This window comes from Heterocephalus glaber, unplaced genomic scaffold (genome assembly GCF_053883595.1).
Source record: "Heterocephalus glaber isolate CG9 unplaced genomic scaffold, H.glaber_assembly_v1.0 deba00001666, whole genome shotgun sequence".
Lineage (NCBI taxonomy): Eukaryota > Metazoa > Chordata > Mammalia > Rodentia > Bathyergidae > Heterocephalus > Heterocephalus glaber.
The window spans coordinates 11727891-11752443 of NW_028258406.1; the positions used below are offsets into that span (position 1 = coordinate 11727891).

At 36.1% G+C, this 24553-nt stretch overlaps 1 protein-coding gene across 3 annotated transcripts in view; it reads right to left on the bottom strand.

The window, feature by feature from the left end:
• Vwa8 (von Willebrand factor A domain containing 8) overlaps positions 1-24553 on the bottom strand; it is a 443736-nt gene that overhangs the window by 188789 nt on the left and 230394 nt on the right. The gene's annotated exons all lie outside the window — the stretch shown is intronic.

Sequence of the window (24553 nt, forward strand, 5' to 3'; positions counted from 1 at the left end):
GTGCAAATTCTGACTTTTCCCCAAAGTCCAAATGATGATAAAAGGTGAGTGTTTTGAAGTGATTCAAGACATTAAGAGAGCCACAATACCTCAACTAAAATTCATGAAAAACGACTTCCAGAACTGCTTCAGAAAGTGGCAAGAACAATGGGATGGATACATGTGTTCAAAGAGGAGGGAATATACCAAGGGAGATTAATGCCACAGTGACTTTTTTACTGTAGTAAATTTTAAATTTAGAAACAACTACCCTTTTCAATAATATTTTTCAAATTATAAGGGTTTAGGAATTAATCCAGGGTTGCACATTAACCAGGTTCTTTTTCATTCCGGTAATCTTTGTAACCATTTCATGCCTCAAAATCACCTCCTGAGGGTAAAGATGAAAAATTTTTAAAATTCATAACACACACTGTATAGAATATTTATGTTATCTAAAAATAATTTCAATGGAAAGTCTGGTAATGATTGTTATGTTGACATGCCAGTTACAAAAAACAAGTGTACAAATTACACATTCAGGCCCAACCTGCTTTCAGAAGACACTAAAGTTGAACTATCTCACCCCACTCCAAGAATACTGCAGAATTACTACACAGGATTTCAATCATTTCTGCTGGGATTAGGGTAATTCATTTTATTTTGTTAAGCCTACTTTCTATTTAGCTAACCCTCTTTTAAATCATGATCTTCTAAGGTATTAATAGCCTGACATGATGAGGCTCTTTCCTGCTAAGATAGGAAATTCATATCACCTGTGGATATTCTTGCCAACTATGTGTGCAGATAAGACATTTTCAAGAAGATGAACTTTATGTCTTCACCTTCTAATAACACTTTATCTTTAAAATGAAAAATCATATGGCCAGCTTGATTATGTCAAACAGAGAATTGCAACTTCTTTACAAATGTGAGTAACACCTTTCTTTAGAAGAGCTCAACATTGTCTTTTAGGCTACCCTACTACTTATTCACAAGAACTTGCGATTGCATTTTTTTAGTACCTACTATATGTAAGATACTACTTGGAACATAAGCCTCAGACCTTTGTGCTATAAAATATACTTGATATTTGAAAAAATCACACCTAAATGCTAAATTTTACTACAATTTGTTAAATAGCAAAATGTATATCTATTTTTTAAAAAATAATAAACATCGTAAGTCAACTTAAAACAAAGAAAACTTGAGAAACTATTCAGGTATTTTTTGTTTTAGCAAAACAAGTTCAATTAAAATCAGTTCATTGCTTTAAGGGGTAGTTGTGGGACAGTAGAAAGAGGACCCAGGAGTCAGATCACTCAGCATTTCAATTTTGGTTCTACATTTCAATTCTGGTTCTGGCCATGTATTAGCTATATGATCTTGGATAAACAGTAAAGTCTACCCAGGAAGGTCACTGATGGACTACTTGGAAAGTATGAAGTATAGTATCTGGTAGACAACAGAAGTGTAATTACATGCCAACTTTAACCATTTGTTGTTATAACTGTTGCTCATGTTATGACTGAAATTTCTTTGCCTGTCTAACTTCTCTTTGATCTTCAAGCTTTTAGCATAGAAGGCACTTCTTGGAAATCCCCTCTTAACCTTCTTCAGACTAAGTTAGGTGTTCCTATTATATGTACCCTCTGAGCCCTGATCTTTCCTGTCTCAGTCTTGAACATACTATATCGTGGTTACTTATTTTAATATCTATCTTCCTACACAAACTGCAAGACCTCAGAGTGTACAACATTTCTACAGCAACTAGTAGATGTTTACCTCGGAAGGTACTCAATAAATATTTGTTTAATAAGTGGAAAAAATGATAAAAAAGTAAAAAATCAACAATACAGCTAATAGTAAATGATATTGTACATGGACTTTCAAACTTACTGGTTTATGAAATTCATCTCTTTTTTTAAAACAAAATCTGGAACATACTCTAGTAAATGTTGGGATAGATTAAGGCTGACTCTTTTAGAGGTAAGGAATGGTCCTAATTCACTTATAAGTCTGTATTAGGAAGTACAGCATGTGAAAAAGGTACACATGGAGTTGACTAGCCAAAAGACTTAGAGTTGATGGTTTATATCCATCATGCATTCCAGGTGAGTTGAATACAGACTTACTATTGTAGTGGGTAATTTCTACATCAGAGCTTTCACTTAGCAGGGTCTGAGAAGATATGCTGGCAAAGTAATTATTAACATTTACATTTCTAGATTACCTGCATTATTTACACCTAGCTTGAAAGAATTCTCTAATTTGACCAAATGGTGCTTTGATTCTTTAGTTAATTCCCTTGGGATCTGGTCCATTGCCATTCCTGTCTCCTTTTCCAAGTCCCAACGCCATGATCCTGGCCCTCAGAAGGCTTAACACCTGTAGGAACTTATTTACAAAGAATCCATTCCAAAGAATTACTCTTTTGTTTTCAGTAGAAATCAAAACATGTCTATCTGGGAAATGGTAAGGAAAGCAAAAACATATTTTGGCCATTTATTGGTGCTTATCAACTTTTAATATGAGGAAAAAGTTTCTTGTGCAATGTTTTTATATACAATCATTATTAATTTTCTGTATTCACAAGTCTTATAAATTTACTGTCAGGCATACTTTATACTGTCTTCTGCTGGCAAATTAATTTTTAAAGAATTGAACAAATCAAGAACAGAGTTTAATTCACTTAAATTCACACTAATATTCTAGCCATAGAGAAGGGGGTGGGTGAGGAAGAGAAAAAGATGTGTTCACACAGATTTTTATAGCAATATACCTCAGCTCACACATATTTAATGGGCACCAACATAACACCTTATAGCACCAAAAAAGAAAAAGGGACTCTTGCATCCTTGTCAGTAGAAGGAAATTCAGTTGTTACTGTATTATAATGACTGTATAGCACTTCATAACAGATTAAGAAGAGTAAATTCAACCCGAATTCTCATTTTAAAGAGACAAATAAGATTGTTCTAAAAAACATGAATTCTGGTGGCATACAAATTGTTAAATTACATGTCTCAAAAGATGTCTCAAAAACCATACGTTTGAGGGAAACAGCACAAATCAGATGATTTCCAAAAGAGATTAAAATGAGAATAAATACAAATGGAAAATATGGCTTTCAGTGGAGTAGTCTGTGACAAAGAGGAATTTATAGGATAACGTTCTTTGTTCTGTTCTTTTTGATCCTTTCATCTTGCGCATCAAAGGAAAAGCAAAGACTAGTAAAATATGCAAAATGATATTGAGCTTAGAAATTGGTTGACTTATATTTCAGCCAGTTACCCTGATTATATAGGGGTGGAAAACAATGTACTACCCTCTGCATATTTCTTAAGACAATAAGAGAAAAGCTTGATGTCTAAGACATCCTATAATATTATAAACTTTAACTTAGTAAGTGATAAGATGCTTACTATATTGTTACAGATAGCAATGAGTGGACTCTTAAAAACAATATAATGATCCTTTTACAGAAAATATTTAAATAATTTATCCAAATTTATGAGTATCTTAGATCAAAGGTATTAACTCTTTAAACAAGAAGAATTGAACCTAAGAGAATATTTTACCAAAATTTCCATTGTCTTTTGAGTTGTTCCTCTCAAAAACAATTTTGAAAACTAAGCTAGAATAGTCAACAATTTTAACAAGACTGTGGAAAAGGTAAAACACATCTTTGTCACATTGTTTTTAGCCTGTTTACTAAAGGACGGTTTTCCACTTGCCAGTAATTCTTGATGAATTAATTAGAATGTTCAACTAATTGTTGACATTTATGTTATCAGCAATTGTTCTCACTTCTTACAGCTTACAAACGATAGCTGTCTGTCAATGAAAGTCTGTGCCAACAAATAGGCTCAAAATATTGTGCTGAACACTATTCATATTTAGCTATGATTTTAATGCTTTTCTGAAGTTGGAGTTATAAACGTATCAATAGTAACTTAATGTGATTCCAGATGCAATTGAAGTAATTAAATTGTGTCAACACCAGGTTTTTGTTAAAATAAGGAAATAAAAATTGGCCTCTAGAGAGCAAGCACAATTTGTCCTGAAATGTTGCCTGCAAAGGTACATTAAGCTAATATCTTCTAATTTATTGAGAAGCAAAAGATCTCAAAATAGTGATGTTTATTTTGAGAATGCTATTTTAATGAGTTGCATTTCAATAGATTTATAGTGAGACTTCTTTTTGAAAAACAGTAACAGTTAAATCTAAGAGAGGAGGAGGAAAGAAGATGCACAAGAATTTCAAAGAGGTGATAAAAATTTTCTTTAACTTTATAGCACACTAAAATAAAAATGGCTATAGGAATACTCCAATCAATAACATAAGCCAAACATGAAAAAAGAAAGACAGAAGATGGCTGAAAGGAGGTACTGAACAGATGGCTCAATATCTGAAACGGAGGGGTAATTTTAAAATAGAGCTAAGTCATAATTTTTACCAATAAGATATATGCAAGATATCAGTGACTGAGAAGTAAATGCTGTCGAAAATATTTTTCAACAAGATGACATCATCAAGAATATAATTTTTTTCCTAGATCTAGACTATAACATGCCTTTGTCTAGAGGGCCCACACTATTTTTTTCAGCGTGTACTTTTAAATTCTACTTAAGAAACCTCTTTATGCTTAGTTTAAAATCAGTAGTGAAATAAAGGTAAAGAGCACTAGCATTTATTAATAAAACAATGGTACTTAGATATAGGCGATGCAAGCAGGATTAAGAATTAACTATTTACAAACATTCTAGGCTCTCCACTGAATAGCAACACATGCCCCCCCTTACAAAAGACAAATTAATTTTGCCATATTTGGAAAGAAATTTCCTCACACCTTCAAATAAATATAGTCCTTCTGATAAGCATGTTGCATCTAATACCAAACGGAAAACAAAAAAGACAAAGCACACCCAAATAAACCTAAATACTCCTGGTTTGGTCAATCCCTTAATTTCTTGAAGTTCAAAATTATTTCTACAGAGGGAATTAACACAGAATAAATATAATTGACAGAAAAGTAAAGAACATAAAAGGAAAGCAAGAGAGTGTGAGGGAGAACAAGTATTAATACAAACAGCAGTTTGAATTTTTTGAGTACTTTAGGGAAAAGTCCTTTTAGAAAGAGAAGCAAAATATTATTTCTGCCAAAGTGATTGAAAAGACTCCAGCTCTTAAAACAGTTGTTTTGGAGGACATACAGTTTATGTAGTAATCAATCACTCATCACTGATATGTCCAGATGCAAAAAATCCTAACAAACCAAAAATGGAAGGAAGACATTACAGGATAATACTGAAGAAAGTCTACAGGGATGCAACACTTTGCAGTTCAAAGGAAGGTTCTTGCTGGAACAGCAGGTAAACAATAGGACAGTGTAGGCTGGATAGGAATATAAGGGACAGAAGAACTGTAGCTTGCCCCTTGCTTGCTTGCTGCTTGGTACTATGCTGCCTTCTGCCATGAACTGCTTCTCCTCTGTGATGTCCCACTGTCATGCCAACCTGACAGGGAGCCAGCTGATTATGGGCTGAAACCTCCAAACGCTAAGTGCCAAAATAAACCTTTGCTCCTTTAACTCTGAATGTCAGGTATTTTGTCTCAACAATGAGAAAAGTAACTAAGACATTTTGAAAACTAGCTTTCCAGCTTTGTAAATTGTAGGAACTCAAAATGACCTAAATTTTCTGCAGGAACTTGATTACTCTTTTTTCAGACAAAAGCAGAAGACAGCATGCAAGTCCTTTATTGAAATAAAAAATGCAATTATAATCCATTTTTAAACAGAAATAGAAGACTAGAATGAAGGAAAAATTACAAAGCTGTGCATATAGAGGCATCCAGAGAGTGAGGCTGATAAAAGTTTTATCCATTGGATAAATTTTATAAAAAATAATAGTATATAAAAATTTATATTTTTAAAAGACTTTACCAACTGGATAACAACATAAACATGTGATAAATAGTAAAAATTAATAAATGAATACTTTTTCATATTTTGACATTCTCTAATCTTTCATTCAACCAATATTTGTTGAACGTTTGGTAATGGATACTGGTTTAGACACTGGAGGAGTATTTGTGAACATGACAGGTAGAAACTTCTTACTTTGATGAGTTTACATTCATACAATATTTAAAGAAACTTGTTTCATTATACTAAGAGAACAAGTTTCACTGTACTAACAATGTGCCATGTTGAGTACAGTATGAACAGATCTTACATAAATATAAATTTCAAAACATATTTACCACAGCAACTCAAAGAAATAAAAGTTAAAAATTTTTCGATCATCAAGACAAATGATAACTAGCCTGCTGCTGTTTAAATCTACCAGATGAACAATGTTCTCCCTAGATCCGTTCAGGCATGTCTCTTTTGGTTAATATCCCAAAAGACATATTTTATAACATATATTGCCTAAAAATTACTATATGAGTTGTTTTTATAGAACATAATATTATTTGATGTACTATAATGATGAATAATTTTACCCTCATTTCGAGTTGTTTATCAGCTCGAAAAATTTTCCAATGCTATGGTTTAAATTTACTAGATTTTGGCCACCTACATCAAATAGAAAATAGAATGCAAATAAATACTATATTTAGAAAACTCTTTTTTTTGGTACCAAGGATCAAACTCAGGTCCTTCTGCTTGCAAGGCAGGTGCCGGAACCACTGACCTAAATCCCCAGCCCCTAGAAAACTTTTTTTTTTTTAAATTCTTTTATTGGTACATTGTAGGTATACAACACAATTACATTTCTCAATGGGAATTGTACCTTTACATAATGGATCTTGGTTCTTATTTTTTCGCCATTCCTAGCCCTCCCTTCACACCCTCCACCCTTCCCTATTTACAAAGACTTTATTTCCAGTTTTTCCATTTCTCATCATTTTTTCCTTTCCCTTCTTTCTTTTCCCCTGCCCCTCCCACTACCTCTACCCCTTTGGACCTTTTCTTCCTATTTTACATGATCGATTATTCATTCGAATCACTGGTACATTTTAGGTATACAATATAATGACATTCATGATTGGAAATTTGCACCTTTACATAATCTCTCTTGGTTGTTATATTTCATCCTTGCTCAGCCCTCCCTTCCAACCCCTCCAGTCCTCCCTATTTACAAAGATTTTGTTCCTAGTTTTCCACTTTCTCATATTAATCCCATTCCCTTCTATCCTTTTCCCTAGCCCTACCATTTCCTTCCCCTTTGCCCCTTTTCTTCCTATTTCACATTACCTATTATACATTTAGTCCTTATTTACACTTTCAGTTTCTCACACCAGAGAAACTATTTGGTATTTATACGTGTGTCCTATTTATTTCACTTAAGAGTGTCACCTCAATGTGCATCCACTTAGCTATAAATGTCTCTAATTTCTCATTTTTTATTCCTGAGTAGTACTCCATTTTATAAAAAAACCCACATTTTCTTGATCCAGTCTCCAGTTGATGGGCATTTGGGCTGTTTCCAAGTTTTAGGTATTTCAAACTGTGCTGCTATGAACATAGGCGCACATATATCACTGTGGTATGATTCTTTTAATTCTTTGGGGACGACACCCAGCAGTGGAATAGCAGGATCAAATGGGACTTCGAGTCCTAGTTCTTTGAGGTATCTTCATACTGATTTCCACAGTGCTTGCACCAGTCTACACTCCCACCAGCAGTGGAGCAGGGTTCCTCTTTCCCCACAGCCCTGCCAGCATTTGTTATTGGTTGATTTCATGATAGCAGCCATTCTTTCTGGAGTGAAGTGGAATCTCAGCATTGTTTTCATTTGCATCTCTCGAATGACCAGAGATGTTGAACATTTTTTCATGTATTTATTTGCTATTTCTACTTCTTTGTGTGGGAAATGTCTGTTCATTTCAGATGCTCACCTTTGGATTGGGTCTTTAAATTTGGGAGGTCTGATCTTTTTAAGTTCTTTATAGATTCAAGATAGTAGACCTTTGTCTGAGGAAGAGCAGGTGAAGATTTTTTCCCACATTGTGGGTTGTGTCTTCACACTGCTGGTGGTTTCTCTTGCTGTGCAGAGCCTTTTAATAAGAAGAGATCCCATTTGTTGATTGTTTGTGCTAGTTCATGGGCAACTGAGGTTTTGTTCATAAAATCTTTTCCTACACCGATGTCTTCAAGGGTTCTACCTAACCTCTGTTCCAACTGGTTCAGAGTTTCTATTTTAATATTTAGATCTTTAATCCATTTTGATTTTAGTTTAGTGCATGGTGAGAGATACAGGTCTAGTTTTAATCTTTGGCAAGTTGAAGCCCAATTTTTCCAGCACCATTTATTAAAGAGGCTATCTTTCCCCCAGTGAGGGTGTTTGGCTCCTTTGCCAAAGATGAGATGGCTGAGTGTGTCTGGCATTGTTTCTGAATCTTCTGATCTGTTCCACTGGTCCTCAAGTCTGTTTCTTTGCCAGTACCATGCTGTTTTTATCACAGCTTTGTAGTATAGTTGCAGGTTGGGGATTGTGATACCCCCTGCCACGTCTCTGTTCCCTAGAATTGCTTTTGCTATTCTGGGTCTCTTCTTGCTCCAAAGGAATTTTTGGATTGTTTTCTCGAGGTCTATGAAGTATGCTGCTGGGATCTCAATTGGAATTGCATTAAATCTATATAGCAGTTTGGGAAGTATGGCCATTTTCACTATATTAATCCTTCCTACCCAGAAGCAAGGGATGTATGTCCATTTTCTGATATCATCTTCAATCTCTCTTTTCAGAGTGCCATAGTTTTCAGAGAAGAGGTCTTTGATTTCTTTCATTAGATTGATTCCTAGGTATTTCAGTTTTTTGGATGCTATTATGAAAGGAATTATTTGCCCTATTTCTCTCTCAGTGAGTCTGTCATTCGTGTAGAGGAAAGCTACTGATTTTTGTGTGTTGACCTTGTAACCAACTACTTGACTGAATTTGGTTATTAAGTCTAGAAGACTTTTGGTGGAGTTCTTGGGGTCTTCTATAGAGAGTATTATGTCATCTGCAAATAATGACAATTTGACTTCTTCATTTCCTATCTTTATTCCTTTTATTTCTTTCTCTTGTCTAATTGCTGTGGCTAATGTTTCCAGAACTATATTGAACAAGAGTGGTGATAGTAGACATCCTTGTCTTGTTCCTGATTTTAGTGTGAAGGATTTCAGTTTTTGACCATTTAGTATGATATTGGCTGTTGGTTTTTCATAGATGGCTTCTATCAGTTTGAGGTAGAGACCATCTATTCCAATTTTGTGTAGGGTTTTTATCATAAATGCATGTTGGATTTTGTCAAATGCTTTTTCTGTGTCTATGGACATAATCATATGGTTTTTGTCCTTGGCTCTATTGATATAGTGTATTACATTGATTGATTTGCATATGTTGAACCATCCCTGCATTCCAGGGATGAATCCCACTTGATCAGAGTGTATGATCTTCTTGATGATCTTCTGCATTCTGTTTGCCATTATCTTATTAAGGATTTTTGCATCTATGTTCATGAGTGAGATTGGCCTATAGTTCTCTTTTTCAGTTGGGTCTTTCTCTGCTTTGGGGATCAAGGTGATGCTTGCTTCCAGGAATGAATTTCGGAGTATTGCTTCCCTTTCAATTTCATTGAAGAGTTTAAAGAGTAGTGGCAGCAGTTCCTCTCTAAATGTCTTGTAGAATTCAGCAGTGAAGCCATCAGGGCCCGGGCTTTTCTTAGTTGATAAATTTTTAATTACATTTTCAATTTCACTGGTTGATATTGGGTTGTTCAGAATTTTTAGGTCTTCTTCGTTCAACTTTGGTAATTCATATGTATCTAGGAATCTGTCCATTTCTTCTGTGTTGTCCATTTTATTGCCGTATAGGTTCTGGAAGTAGGTATTGATGATCCTCTGGATTTCTGCTGGGTCTGTTGTAGTTTCACCCTTTTCATTCCTAATTGGATGGATTTGGGCCTTTTCCTTCCTTTTTCTGACAAGGTTGGCTAAAGATCTGTCAATTTTGTTGATTCTTTTGAAGAACCAACTCTTGGCTTCATTGATTTTTTGTATCATTCTCTTAGTCTCCATTGCATTGATTTCCCCTCTGATCTTTATAATTTCCTCCCTTGTATGAGCTTTGGGGTTGTCCTGCTCTTCTTTTTCTAGAAGCTTGAGGTTCAGCATCAGGTTGTTTAACTGGGCTCGTTCTGTTTTCCTAATATGTGTATTCACTGTTACGAATTTCCCTCGTAAGACTGCTTTCATTGTGTCCCATAGATTCCAATACGTTGTATTGTCATTGTCATTTAATTGAAGGAACTATCTGATTTCTTCTTTAATTTCCTCAGTGACCCATTGGTTATTCAGAAGTGTTTTGTTCAATTTCCATATGTTTATGAAATTTTTTGAGTTTCTTCTGCTATGGATCGCCAATTTCATGGCACTATGGTCTGATAATATACAGGGGATAACTTCAATTCCTTTGCACTTACTTAAACATGTTCTATGTGTGAGTATGTGGTCTATTTTTGAGAATGACCCATGTGCAGCTGAGAAGAATGTGTATTCTGATTTTATGGGGTGGAAGACTCTGTAAACATCTGTTAAGTTCATTTGTCCAAGAGTTCAATTGAGTTCTAGTATTTCATTACTTATTTTTAGTCTAGTTGATGTATCTATTTGTGACAGTGGGGTGTTGAGGTCCCCCACTACAATTGTATTAGTGCATATATGACTTTTCATGTCTGTTAGTATTTGTTTTACATAATTGGGTGCACTAGTGTTTGGTGCATAGATATTTATGATTGTCATCTCTTCCTCTTGGATTCTTCCCTTTACAAGGATGTAGTATCCTTCTTCCTCTCTCTTAATCAGTGTTGGTTTGAAATCTACTTGATCTGCAAAGAGGATAGCTACTCCTGCTTTTTTTCAGGTTCCTGTTGCATGGAGTATTGTTTTCCACCCTTTAACTTTCAGTCTATGAGTTTCCTTTTGAATTAAGTGTGTTTCTGGTATGCAGCATATTGTTGGTTTTTTCTTCTCGACCCATTCTGCCAGTCTATTTCTTTTGATTGGTGAATTGAGACCATTAACACTGATGGTTATAACTGAAACCTATTGACTTGTCATTGCCATGACTTTTTCTTTTTGTTGGGTTCTCCCCCTTTCCATTTAATTTCTTGTCATGCCAGATGGGTTCATTCTGCTTTGCTTCCTGGGGTTGTGATCCTCATTGTCTGTTCCTAAGATATTGTGTCAAATTCTTTGGAGTGCTGGTTTGGTATTCACAAAGTTCCTAAGGTGCTGTTTGTCATGAAAGTATCTTATTTCTCCATCCATTTTGAAAGATAGTTTTGGAGGGTACATCAATCTGGGTTGGAGGCTGTTTTCTTTTAGGGCTTGGAATATGTCACTCCAAGCTCTTCTTGCCTTGATGGTTTGTGTTGAGAAGTCTGCTGTGATTCTGATGGGTTTTCCTCTGTATGTGATTTGTTTCTTTTCTCTGACTGCTTGGAGAACTTTGTTCTTCTGTTGTGTTTCAGGAATCTTAACAATTATATGCCTATGTGTAGATTTTTTTTGATCAAGGCTATCTGGAGTCCTATATACCTCACTTATCTGTACGTCAAGCTCTTTTCCCCTGCTTGGGAAGTTTTTTGCCATTATTTCTGTGAAGAGATTTTTTTATGCCATCTCCACTCTCTCCTGTTTCTTCATTGAGCCCAATCAGTTTTATGTTATTCTTCTTTGCATCATCTAGCAGCTGCTGGATTGATTTCTCATGTTCCCTTATAATTTTGAAGCAATTTTTCTTTGCCTGGTCACTAATTGCAATCTTATCTTCTATATCTGAAATTCTGTCCTCACATTGGCTCATTCTACTGTGTAGACTTTCAGTGGAGTTTTTCATGTCTTTGAAATCTGTTTGCATCTGTTTTATGGATTCCATTTGTTTCTTATGTTGGGATTCCATCATGTTCCTGAGCTCCTCTCTAGATTTATTAATCATGTCTTGCACTAGGGGCACAATTTCTCCTGTTATCTGAGAAATTATTTCTGATTTCATTTTTTCCAGATCCCCTTTTGTTACCAGTTCAGTGGGTCCAGGTGGTTGAGTATCAGTGTGTTCCATCTCATTTCCCTTTGGGCTTGCTGTAGGTGATCTGGAAGTCTGGTTTTGAGACTTATTTACATGTTTCCTCATTTCAACTGTGGCGGGGAGCTGTTAGCGCCTGCACGGATTACCTCCTCTGAGCTTGGGAGAGGTGCGACAGAGGCCAGGAGCAGCGGTAGGGATGGTGACCCAAAAGCCTTTTCATGTGGGCTGGGAGCAGCGGGAGGGATGGTGGCCGGGCAGCCCCTTCCTCTGGACCAGGAGCAGTGGGATGGCGGCTCAGAAGCTCCTACTTCTGGTCCGGGACTGGGAGGGATGGTGGCCTGGAAGCCCCTTCCTCTGGGCCAGGAGCAGCGGGACAGAAGGTGGCCCAAAGCCCTTTCCTCTGGGCTGGGAGCAGCGGGAGGGATGGTGACGGGGAAGCCCCTTCCTCTGGACCAGTAGCAGTGGGACTGCAGCTCAGAAGCCCCTACCTCTGGGCCGAGAGCAGCTGGACTCAGTACCTTGGTGTGGTGTAGTCTGCATCTTTGTAGTGTGGAACCAGGTGGCTGCCTGTCTGCAGCAGGGTGATTGGGCGTCTTCTGCGGGACTCAGGACCTCGGCAGGGGGTGGGCAGACCTGCCTGTCTGAAGCGGAGTGATTCGGCATCTTCCGCGTGACTGGGGACCTCGGTAGGGTGTGGGCAGACCTGCCTGTCTCCAGTCTATTTCTTTTGATTGGTGAATTGAGACCACTGACATTGATGGTGATAACTTATATGTATTCACTTATCATTGTCATGACCTTTTCTTTTTGTTGGATTCTCCCCCTTTGGATTTAATTTCTTGTTGTGCCCAACTAATTCATTCTGCTGGGTTTCCTGGGGTTGTGATCCTGGTTGTCTTTTCCTAGGATATTTTCTAAAATTTTGTGGAGTGCTGGTTTGGTATTCATGAAGTTCCTAATGTGCTCTTTGTCATGAAAGTATCTTATTTCTCCATCAATTTTGAAAGATAGTTTTGCAGGGTACATCAATCTAGTTGGAGGTTGTTTTCCTTTCGGGCTTGGAATATGTCACTTCAAGCTCTTCTTGCCTTCAGGGTTTGTGTTGAGAAGTCTGTTGTGATTCAGATGGGCTTTCCTTGTATGTGATTTGTTTCTGTTTTCTAACTGCTGTAGTTTTTCTTCTGTTGGGTTTCTAGAATCTTAACAATTATATGCCTATGTGTAGATTTTTTTTTTTTTAATCAAGGCTAGTTGGAGTCCTATATGCCTCCTTTATTTGTATGTCAAGTTCTTTTCCCCTGCTTGGGAAGCTTTCTGCCATCACTTCTTTGAACAGTTTTTTTAGGTCATCTGCACTCTCTCCAATTTCTTCATTGACTCCTATCAGTCTTATGTTATTCTTCTTTGCATCGTCTAGCAGCTGCTGGATTGATTTCTCGTGGTCCCTTAAAATTTTGAAGCAATTTTCCTTTTCCTGGTCACTAATTGCAATATTATCTTCTATGTCTGAAATTCTGTCCTCACATTGGCTTATTCTGCTGTGTAGACTTTCAATGGAGTTTTTAATCTCCTGGAAATCTGTTTGCATCTGTTTTATGGATTCCATTTGTTTCCTAAGTTGAGATTCCATCATGTTCCTGAGCTCCTCTCTAGATTTATTAATCATGTCTTTCACTATGAGCATAATCTCTGCTGTTATCTGAGAAATCATTTTTGATTTCACTTTTTCCAGATCCTCTTTTGTTGCCAGCTCAGGTAGTCCAAGTGGTTGAGTATCAGAGTGTTCCATCCTGTTTCCCTTTGGGGTTGCTGTAGGTGATCTGGAAGTCTGTTTTTGAGACTTTTTAAATGTGTGTTCTCATTTCAATGTGTGGGGTGGGTGCTGCTGGCACCCTCGCGGCTCACCTCCTCTGTGCTGCGAGCAGTGGTACAGTGGCCAGGAAGCCTCCTCTTCTGTGCTGGGAGCGGTGCTGTGGTGGCCCAGAAGCCTCCTCCTCTGCCTTCATTTACATTTTAGCATTCTATTTGCCTGTTTCCTAAATCATTTGTTTATTGTATGTCTTCTCATCTCTTAGAAAGAAAGCTTCCTGATAGTGGTGACTTTGTCTATCCAGTTCATCCTTGTGTTCTCAAGGTCTAGAATAGTGCTAGGGATGTAACAGGAGCTCAGAAAACAGTTGCTGTAACAGATGCTGTGGTGTTTTTTTAAGATCTTCTTTACCATCAAATATACCTATCCTCTAGCTGCTATAGAACTGACTCTGAAAGCTCACAGCTAAACTTTCTTCTGAGAATTTCCATATACCAATGGGAGTGACTTGCCCCAGAAATGCCTGGCAAGTTTCAAGTACCCCTTCCCGTGCCTCTCAGGAGGCAGCCCTTAACCAGTCACTTACTAACATAGGAGCAAAAAAACACTGGCCCTCTTGCTTCCATGTGGGATACAAAGAACCATCACACCACAGAACTCCCTATGAGTAGGGTGAAGTGGGACTTCAGCCATAGCCACCTCTTATGCCCAATCTCATCCTGATTTCTTCAGTTCCCTACAGGTTTCACTTAAAAGCTCACCTTCTAAAATCACTTACTCAAACATTCTCCTCTGTGGCACTGCTTCATGAAAACCCAATCTAAGATATCTGTTGACTGGCTGAGTGAATGACTAAAGTTAAATGTAAAAACAATTCTTAAGGTTTGTTTTAGCAATGCTTTTAATTCATTTCACACAAAACATTAAAGCTACATTTCAGTTAATAGAAATATATTAACAGAGATGTGAACTAAGTAATCCCATGAACACAATAATCTATTGGCTGGACTGAAACACCTCAAGCTGTCCTTTCTGCTCATTTTGTCACTGTCACCATCTGAAGAATGTGGCTACAAGAACATCTGCTTTATTTATAAGGAATAGCACTCATAACCTCAACAAAAACATTCTAAATCTAAATGAGTAAAAAGACATTTGGGAGTTATTAGGTACTGGCCCAAGATAGTTCTCACTTTATATGCTGATCTCAGGAAACCAGAATGAACCTGTAGCTGGTACTGGCTGGAAAGGTCCCACAAGAGGGGCAGGTTTAAGTGGTTAAGACATGATGTTAAGTGTGTTCAGATGATCTGAGACTGGAACAATTCTAACATCGAGTTTACTTATTTTTTATTTAAAAAATAACTAATTTTTTGGTACTGTAGAATGAACCCATGGTCTTTACACTGAGCTACATCCCCAGCTCATTGTTACTTTTATTTTTTATTTTGAGATAGGGTCTTATGAAGTCACTAAATTGCTGAGACTGGGCTCAAACATGCAATCCTCCTGCCTCCCAGAGTACTGGCATTACAGGCATATGCCACCATCCTTGGCTCCAGGATAAAATTTTTAATTCTACCTCCATCAGAATATCACTGGTTTTATAACAGGAATCATTGTAAAATAATAATTTCCTTAATAAAAGTTTGTTTTGCAAATAAAAAGGACTGGAATTTATAAACTAAATACACAATAGTGATTTATTTGAAGAAGCAAGAGATGAGATCAGAGATGGTAATTAAATGACATATTGGCTATAACTATAGTGTTTTATTTCTGTAAAAAGAATCAAATTTGGAAAATATTACAGTTGTTAAATATGAGTAATAAATTTGGGTCTGTATTATATACTTTTGTTTACATTTTTTGGATTTCTAAAGTTTGTCTCAAACTAAAAAGGCACAAAACAGTTGAAGTTGTGCTCTAACGGCAAAGCATACAACAAAACAGAGAAAAACTCACAGTGTATCAGTGCTTCTCAAGATTCTTAAAGTTGTGATTTAGAAAATAATAATGAAAGACAATCCAACAGACTTCTCACTGATTCCAGCCTTTTCTTCCAAAACAGCCTAGAGCATGCCACTCACTGTGTCTCCAGTTTCAGGAGTCTGTCTGTAGCTCTGATGCACCAACCTCTGAAATCCACAAATTATAAGCCAGAATCATGCAACTCTTTGGTAGCTGCACTGAAACAAAGGATACCACTGAAGCAGTATCCACTGGAGAGGAACAGCATGTTATTTGACTCGGTTTTTTTAAATTGCCTGACAGAATAGAAAGGTATGATTTAGAGTCAATGTAAGTTTAATAATCAGGAGAAGTGGTCAAGAAAACAGAAGTTGCAATTTAATAAGGATATTACTATTGACTAATAATGGAAAAAGTATGCAAAAAGAGAAGAAAAGGATTTAGGGTTAAGCTGAGCAAGGATGAAGAACATAGTTCTAGAATTTAACAAATCAAGCTATTATACATAGACTGAGGAATAGTAAGAATTGCTTGACCAATAATCCTATCGTATGGGTAACACTGTAGTGAGGGACTTAATATCCTCACTCAGCTACTATTTAATTGAACACAATAAAGTCAAGCAGTGGCATGATGTAGTGGTTACATCACAGGATTAAACCCAGAATATATGAAGCCAGCTAAACCCCACCCAAGTTGCTTAACATCTCTGGGCCTCAGTGGCCTCATGTACAAAATAGAGATTGTAATAGTATGGCTCTCATAGACTGGTACTAAGAGTAATAACTTCCAATCTGAAAAGAGCTTAGAACAGTGCCCAGCACAGTAGCTACTAGGTGAAAGTTTATAAAAGAAACAAGAATAACAGAAAAATTTTAATGGATATGATGGTGTACCAGAGAAGAGTAAAAAAAAATTATAAACCTAAAGATCTACATGGGAAAGTATGAGGCAGTGGAATAATTTGCATTCTTAGTAGCTACTGTCCAAGTGCTGATAGACATATTTCTAAAATCGCTTTTTCAAATTCTTGATGGATGAAGCAGAAGAAGCCTCTATGCAGCAGCAGCCATCTGAAGTGACCCAGCTCTCTATTGCTGTGATCAGGGCTAAGAATGTTGAAATGGCTCAATCATCCTTTTTTCCATGACAATTCAAAATACCTTTGTCTTTTTGTATTTTCTACCAATGCTTCTATCTACCTACTCGGATTTTGTGAACTTCAAAATTTATACTGTCACATTCAGTTTTCATCAGCCTGAGGAAAGCCTTGAATTTTGATTTTGCTGTGCTTTGGAAAGTATGTCATCATTCACTTCAGGATATGTGGTTTTAAGCAGGTGAACAGTAGAGATTTGCACTTAATTTGCTACATACAGTAGATCCTCAAGTTACAAAGAAACAATTATGAAAATATGATAGAGGAAAAGCAAATGTTTTAACAATAATCATCCACAATGCAATATTTTAAGTACCTCAGATGGTTGGGACACTTGCATAATAGTCATGGGTCTAATACATATGTAGATAAGGGACCCCACTCAATTCAGAAATAGCTTTCAGGTCCTCTAGATAAGGATTACAAGGAAGCTTGAGTTGGAAGGCCCTAATGAAATTAGCTCATGTCAAGTAATTTCAACAAATACTTATTAGCATCCACTCCAAACCATGCAAAGGCTTCATGATTACTAATACCATGTACGAGGGAATTACTCAACCATCACACCATGTATAGTTATCAAGGATTCTAAAATCAGTCATTTATGCTATTTCAGTATGTTCCTCCTTTCCATTCTCATCACCAATATGTTTCTTTAGCCCCAATGCTTTTATCTGTATTCCTGAAATCACCTCCTAGTGTTTTTGGTAATTCAAGTCCCAACTGATCTGAATCAACCCATAGGCTATGGCCAAAATGATCTTTATTGCTTTAACTCCACATTGCACTCAGGTTTCACTTCAACCTTGGCAGGACCTATGAACCCTTTGTAAGCCCACGTTTTCGTCTTGCTAGTAACTCTTGAATTTACACAAATGTACCAAAGCTACACCAAGCTGTCTCTCACTTTCTGGCTTTTACACAGCTTGCAAACAATAATTGTACCATAAATACTACGGTTCTTTCACCACTTACAAGAAAGCAAGTACCTCTGGGTCATTTTGAATACCATTATCTATATATCAACAGTAACTAAGACAGTCTCTGGTAAATAGGAAATATTTACACATTACATGAATGAAAACAGACCCCCTTCCCTCAAAAAGTTTCTTGTTTAGTTGGAGAGAAATGATCAGGAGAAGGGAAGCAGAAATAAATGAGATACTAGAAATTATTATAGGCTAAGTATCCCTTATCCAAAATGCTTGGGATGAGAAGTATTTTTGATTTTGGAGGATTTTAGATTTTGAAAAATTTTCATAGGCTTTACCAACCAGCTGAGAATCCCTAATCCAAAAATCCAAAATCTGAAGTGCTATAAAACCTGAAATTTTTTGAGCCTCATGTTAGAATTCAAAAATTTCCAGATTTCAGAGCATTTGAATTTTGGATTTTTAGATTATGGATGCTCTGTCTGTATAATGCAAAGCAGAGTTAAATAAGAAAGTAAGATGTGTGGTAAGAAAAATACTAGTATGCCTAATTGGGTACCTAGAAATCCCTGACTGTGATTAGTCCATTGCACACATTCCCTCAGTTAATCTTCACAAACACACTGCAAGAAATTATTTTAGTTTGATAGATAAGGAAATTAGGACTCAAGGAGCTCAAGAGAACACAAAAGTCACTGAACACAGGATTAGATCTCTAAGACTGGTGCTCTATCACAACCCTATAAATTTAATCCTGGGGAGATTCAGAGGAGGGAACAGTTATGCTCAGAATGTAACATCAGGAAAGGTTCTATGAAGAAGGTACAAAGAACCAAACTTTGAAGGATTGGGAGACAAATGGTGTACACTTTAGATAAAGCAATAAAAACAAGCATAGATTCAAGTTCAAATCTTGTGAGTAGGACACAAACTGGCTCAGTCAGGAATAAGTTAGGTATTTACGAGGAAAATCCTATTAGAAGAGAAAGTTGGGGACGTAAGGGGAGAACTGGGACCTCTACAGTTTCAGGGGGTATCTCTATTAGAAAAAGAGTCTAGGGGAAAGAAAAGAAGGGAAAAGAAAAAATATGAGAAAAGGAAAAAAATGGAAACAAAGTCTTTGTAAAAAGGGAAGGGAGGAAGGATTGAAGGGAGGGCAGGGGAATGGGGAAAAAATAAGAGTAAGATATATCATGTAATGGTACAAGATCCCAATGATGAATGTAACTGTAGTGTATACCTAAAATGTACCAATAAACTTAATGGAAAAAAAAAAAAAGAAAAATAGTCAGGGGCAGAGATTATGTTAATACTTGGACCTGTGCTGCCATCTTCTTATCTGAAGGGTAGAAGATGAAATTTAAAAATCTGGTAATACAAAGTCATAAGATAATTCTGATTTTAATATAGATGTATACTTTTATTCAAGGAGGAATTATAGCTATGGGAGTTAAATATGTGTGCATGCTTTCCTGCTAAATTAACATAACATTGTAGAAAAAGAAGTACGTATGAGACATACAGTTTCTTCTGTATGGAATGAATGCCATAAAAGATAATCACATTCACTAATCTTTTAAATTACTTAAAACATACTACTGAAACATGCTTTTGATTTTAACTAAATACATAAAATTCTCAGCTTGTTCACTTTATGAAATCTGATCATCAAAAAATAAGATGACCATACTTAAAAGTATCCTGACTACGTGTTTTATTTGTATGTGTTTGATGACAGTTTCATTCATCAAGATTACATTTTTAAATGGCTCCTGTAATTAATCTTGCTCAAATAACATTCGTAAACTAAACAGTAACTGATTATTTAGATGGTAACATCACAAATCCATTAGACGGAATCCATTAAACAAAGTAAATGCCTTAGAAGATCAAGAAGTCCTCAATATTTTGTTTTAAACTGCTATTTTTAGATCTTTTAAACATGTGTTTCTCTTAAAGCAATTTTATTAGTTTAAATTTTATTGTGAACTTAGCCCTAAAGCTGTAAATAATGAAAAAAAAAATGCCCAAAATTGAAATTAGTGGGAATGTCAGTCTATTTACTGAAAATTCTTTAATGTTACTTATCTTATATTGAGCCTTCTACTTCCAACCTAATAAAAAATTAAATACCTAATACCATTGAATAGAGATATCTAGGGGGTCCTCTTAAAATACAAGAAACACACCTATCTCAAAAGGAAATTCATAGACTGAAAGTAAAAGGATGGAAAACAGTTCTCCACACCACAGGAACCCAGAGAAAAGCAGGCATAGCACTCTTATTTGCAGACAAAGTAGATTTCATACTAAAACTAATTAAGAAAGACAAAGATGGTCACTACACCCTTGTGAAGGGAACAATCCAAGAGGAAGAGATGACAATCATAAATATATATGCACCAAATACAAATGCCCCCAACTATGCAAAACAAATATTAATGGACATGAAAAACCAAGCACTAATACAGTTGTAGTGGGGGACCTCAATACCCCACTATCACAAACAGACACATCATCTAGACAAAAAATTAACAATGAAATTCAAGAACTGAACCAAGCTATTGAACAAATGGACGTAACAGATGTTTACAGAGTGTTCCACCCCTTTTAAATCAGAATACACATTCTTTTTGGCTGCATATGGGTCATTCTCCAAAATAGATCACATGCTAGCTCATAGGATATGTCTAAGTAAATGTAAAAGAATTGAAGTTATGCCCTGTATATTATCAGACCATACTGCAATAAAATTGGAGATCAATAACATAAGAAACTACAAACCTCCCACAAACACATGGAAATTGAATAACACCCTCCTGAACAACCAATGGGTCACAGAGGAAATTAAAGAAGAAATTGGACAGTTTCTACAAGTAAATGATAATGCTAGTACAACATACAGGAATCTATGAGACACAATGCAAGCAGTTCTACATGGGAAATTCATAGCAGTGAATACCCATATTAGGAAAACAGAAAGAACTCCCATAAGTAACCTAATGCAGCACCTCAAGCTCCAAGAAAAAGAACACAACAAACCCAAAGCTCATACAAGAAAGGAAATTATAAAGATCCAAGCAGAAATCAATGCAATGGAGACTAATAGAACAATAAAAAAATTAATGAATCAAAGAGTTGGTTTTTTGAAAGAATAAATAAAATTGATAAACCTTTAGCCTACCTTATCAAAAAAAGGAAAGAAAAGGCTCAAATCCATGCAAGTAAAAATGAAAAAGGTGAAGTCACAACTGACCCAGCAGAAATCCAGAGGATCATAAATACCTACTTCGAGAACCTGTACTCTAATAAAATGGAAAACACAGAAGAAATGGACAGATTCCTAGATACATATGAATTGCCAAAGTTAAAGGAAGAAGATATAGAAATTCTAAACACACCAATAACAATGAGTGAAATTGAAAATGTAATAAAAAATTTACCAACAAAGAAAAGCCCAGGTTCTGATGGCTTCACTGCTGAATTCTACAAGACATTTAAAGAACTATCACCATTACTATTTAAACTCATCAAGGAAATTGAAAAGGAAGCAAGGCTTCCAAATTCATTCCTGGGAGCAAGTGTTACTTTGATTCCAAAACCAGGAAAAGACCCAACCCAAAAAGAGAACTACAGACCAATCTCCCTAGTGCACACAGATGTAAAAATCCTCGATAAGATATTGGCAAACAGAATACAGATGGTCATTAAGAAGATCATACACCCTGACGAAGTTGGATTTATCCCAGGGATGCAAGGATAGTTCAACATTCGTAAGTCAATAAATGTAATAAATATTAACAGAGTCAAGGACAAAAACCATATGATCATCTCAATAGATGCAGAAAAGTCATTTGACAAAATCCAACACCCATTCATGATAAAAACGCTACAGAAAATTGGAATAGAAGGTCTTTATCTCAACCTGATTAAGGCTATCTATGAAAAACCAACAGCCAACATCATACTAACTGACAATTTTCACGGTAAGATCAGGAACAAGACAAGGATTCCCACTATCACCACTCTTGTTCAATATAGTTCTGGAAACATTAGCCACAGCAATTAGAAAAGAGAAAGAAATAAAAGGAATAAAAAATAGGAAAGGAAGTAGTTAAACTGTCGTTATTTGCTGATGATATGATACTTTACATAGAAGACCCAAAAAGCTTGGCCAAAAGACTTCTAGATTTAATTGACAGATTCAGTGGAGTAGCTGGATACAAGGTCAACACTCAAAAAACAATAGCCTTCTTATACACAAATAGCAGACTCACTGAGAGAGAAATTAGGGAAACAATTCCTTTTACAATAGCATCCAAAAAAATGAAATATCTAGGAATCAACCTAAGAAAGGAACCAAAAGACATCTACATTGAAAACTACAGCACTCTAAAAAAGGAGATCGAGGAGGATATAAGAAAATGGAAAGACATCCCTTGTTCCAGGGTAGGAAGAACCAGTATACTGAAAATGGCCATACTTCCAAAACTGCTACATAGATTTAATGCAATGCCAATTGAAATTCCAACAATATACTTCACAGAACTAGAGAAAACAATCCAAAGATTCATTTGGAATCAGAAGAAACCTAGACTATCAAAAGCAATTCTAGGCAACAGAGATATGGCTGGGGGTATCACAATCTCCAACTTGAAACTATACTACAAAGCTACTGTGATAAAAACAGCATGGTACTGGCAAAGAAACAGACCCAAGGATCAGTGGAATTGATTAGAAGATGCAGAAACACCTCCAGACATACTCAGCCACCTCATCTTTGACAAAGGAGCCAACCACCCTCACTGGAGGAAAGATAGCCTATTTAATAAAGGGTATTGGAAAAACTGGATTTCAACCTGCCAAAGATTAAAACTACACCCATACCTATCACCATGCACTAAACTAAGATCGAAGTAGATTAAAGATCTAAATATTAAGACAGAAACACTAAACTTGCTGGAAGATAAGTTAGGTAGAACTCTTGAAGACATTGGCATAGGAAAAGACTTTATGAACAATTCTTCAGTAGCACGGGAGCTAGCACAAAGAATCAACAACTGGGATCTCATCTTATTAAAAAGCTTCTGCACTGCTAGAGAAACCACCAACAGAGCTAACAGACAACCTACACTATGGGAAAAATTTTTTAGCAGCTGTACCTCAGACAAAGGACTACTATCTAGAATATATAAAGAACTGAAAAAAATCAGACCTCCCAAATTCAAAAACCCACTTCAAAAATAGGCATCTGAAATGAACAGACATTTCTCAGACAAGAAGTGAAAACAGCAAATAAATATATGAAAAAATGTTCAACATCACTGGTCATTTGAGAGATGCAGATGAAAAGAACTCTGAGATTCCACCTCACCCCAGAAAGAATGGCTGCTACCAAGAAATCAACCAATAACAAATGCTGGCGGGGGTGTGGGGAGAAAGGAACCTTTCTCCATTGTTGGTGCGAGTGCAGACTGGTGCAACCACTGTGGAAATCAGTATGGAGATATCTCAAAGAACTAAGATTAGAGGTCCCATTTGACCTAGCTATTCTCCTGCTGGTTATCTCCCCAAAAGAATTAAAAGAATCATATCACAGTGATATATGTGCACCCATGTTTATAGCGGCAGTTTGTAATAGCTAAAGCTTGGGAACAGCCCAAGTGCCCATCAAGTGGAAACTGGATAAAGAAAGTGGGTTTGCTTTTTTTTTTTTATAAAATGGAGTACAACTCAGCCATAAAGAATGAGAAACTGGAGACATTTATAGCTAAATGGATGTACATTGAGACCATACTCATAAGTGAAATAAGACACACATGTGTAAATACCGAATAGTTTCTCTAGTGTGAGAAATTGAAAGTGTAAATAAGGATTAAAATTAAAATGAATAATTGATAATTTGAAATAGGAAGAAAAGGTCCAAAGGGGTAGGGGAAGTGGGAGGGGAAGGGCAAAGGAAAGAAGGGAAAGGAAAAATTAGGAGAAAAGAAATAAAATGGAAACAAAATCTATGTAAATAGGGAAGGGTGGAGGGGGTGAAGGGCACATAGGTAATGGGGAAAAAACTAAGAACCAAGATACATCATGTCCAGGTACAAGCACCCAATAAATGTAAATGTATTGTTTATCTAATATGTACCAAAGAATTTAAGGAGAAAAAAAAAAAAAGAAAGAAAATATGGCTGGATAGCCAAGCTTCTCCTGATCTTGCAACATCAAATAAAAACTCCCTGGGAAGGGTGGAGGGGGCGAAGGGAGGACAGGGGACTGGTGAAAAAAATAAAAACCAAGATACATCATGTAAAGGTACAAGATCCCAACAATGAATATAACTGTACTGTATACCTAAAATGTACCAATAAATTTAATGAAAAAATAAACTCCCCAACTGCCAAACATTAAAAGAATGAATATATAATTTTATTTATTATAGAAAAAGGTGCTATAAAATAGAAAGAAATGACTTTGAAACGTTTTTATATTTTGAATTTGAAAAATTTTCATAGATAATATTTTATGTATTTATCTAGCCAATGTTAAAATTGCTACAGAATAAGAATTAGCAGCACGTAACTCTCTACTGTTTTATGAACCATTTGTCATTTTAGGACAAAAGGT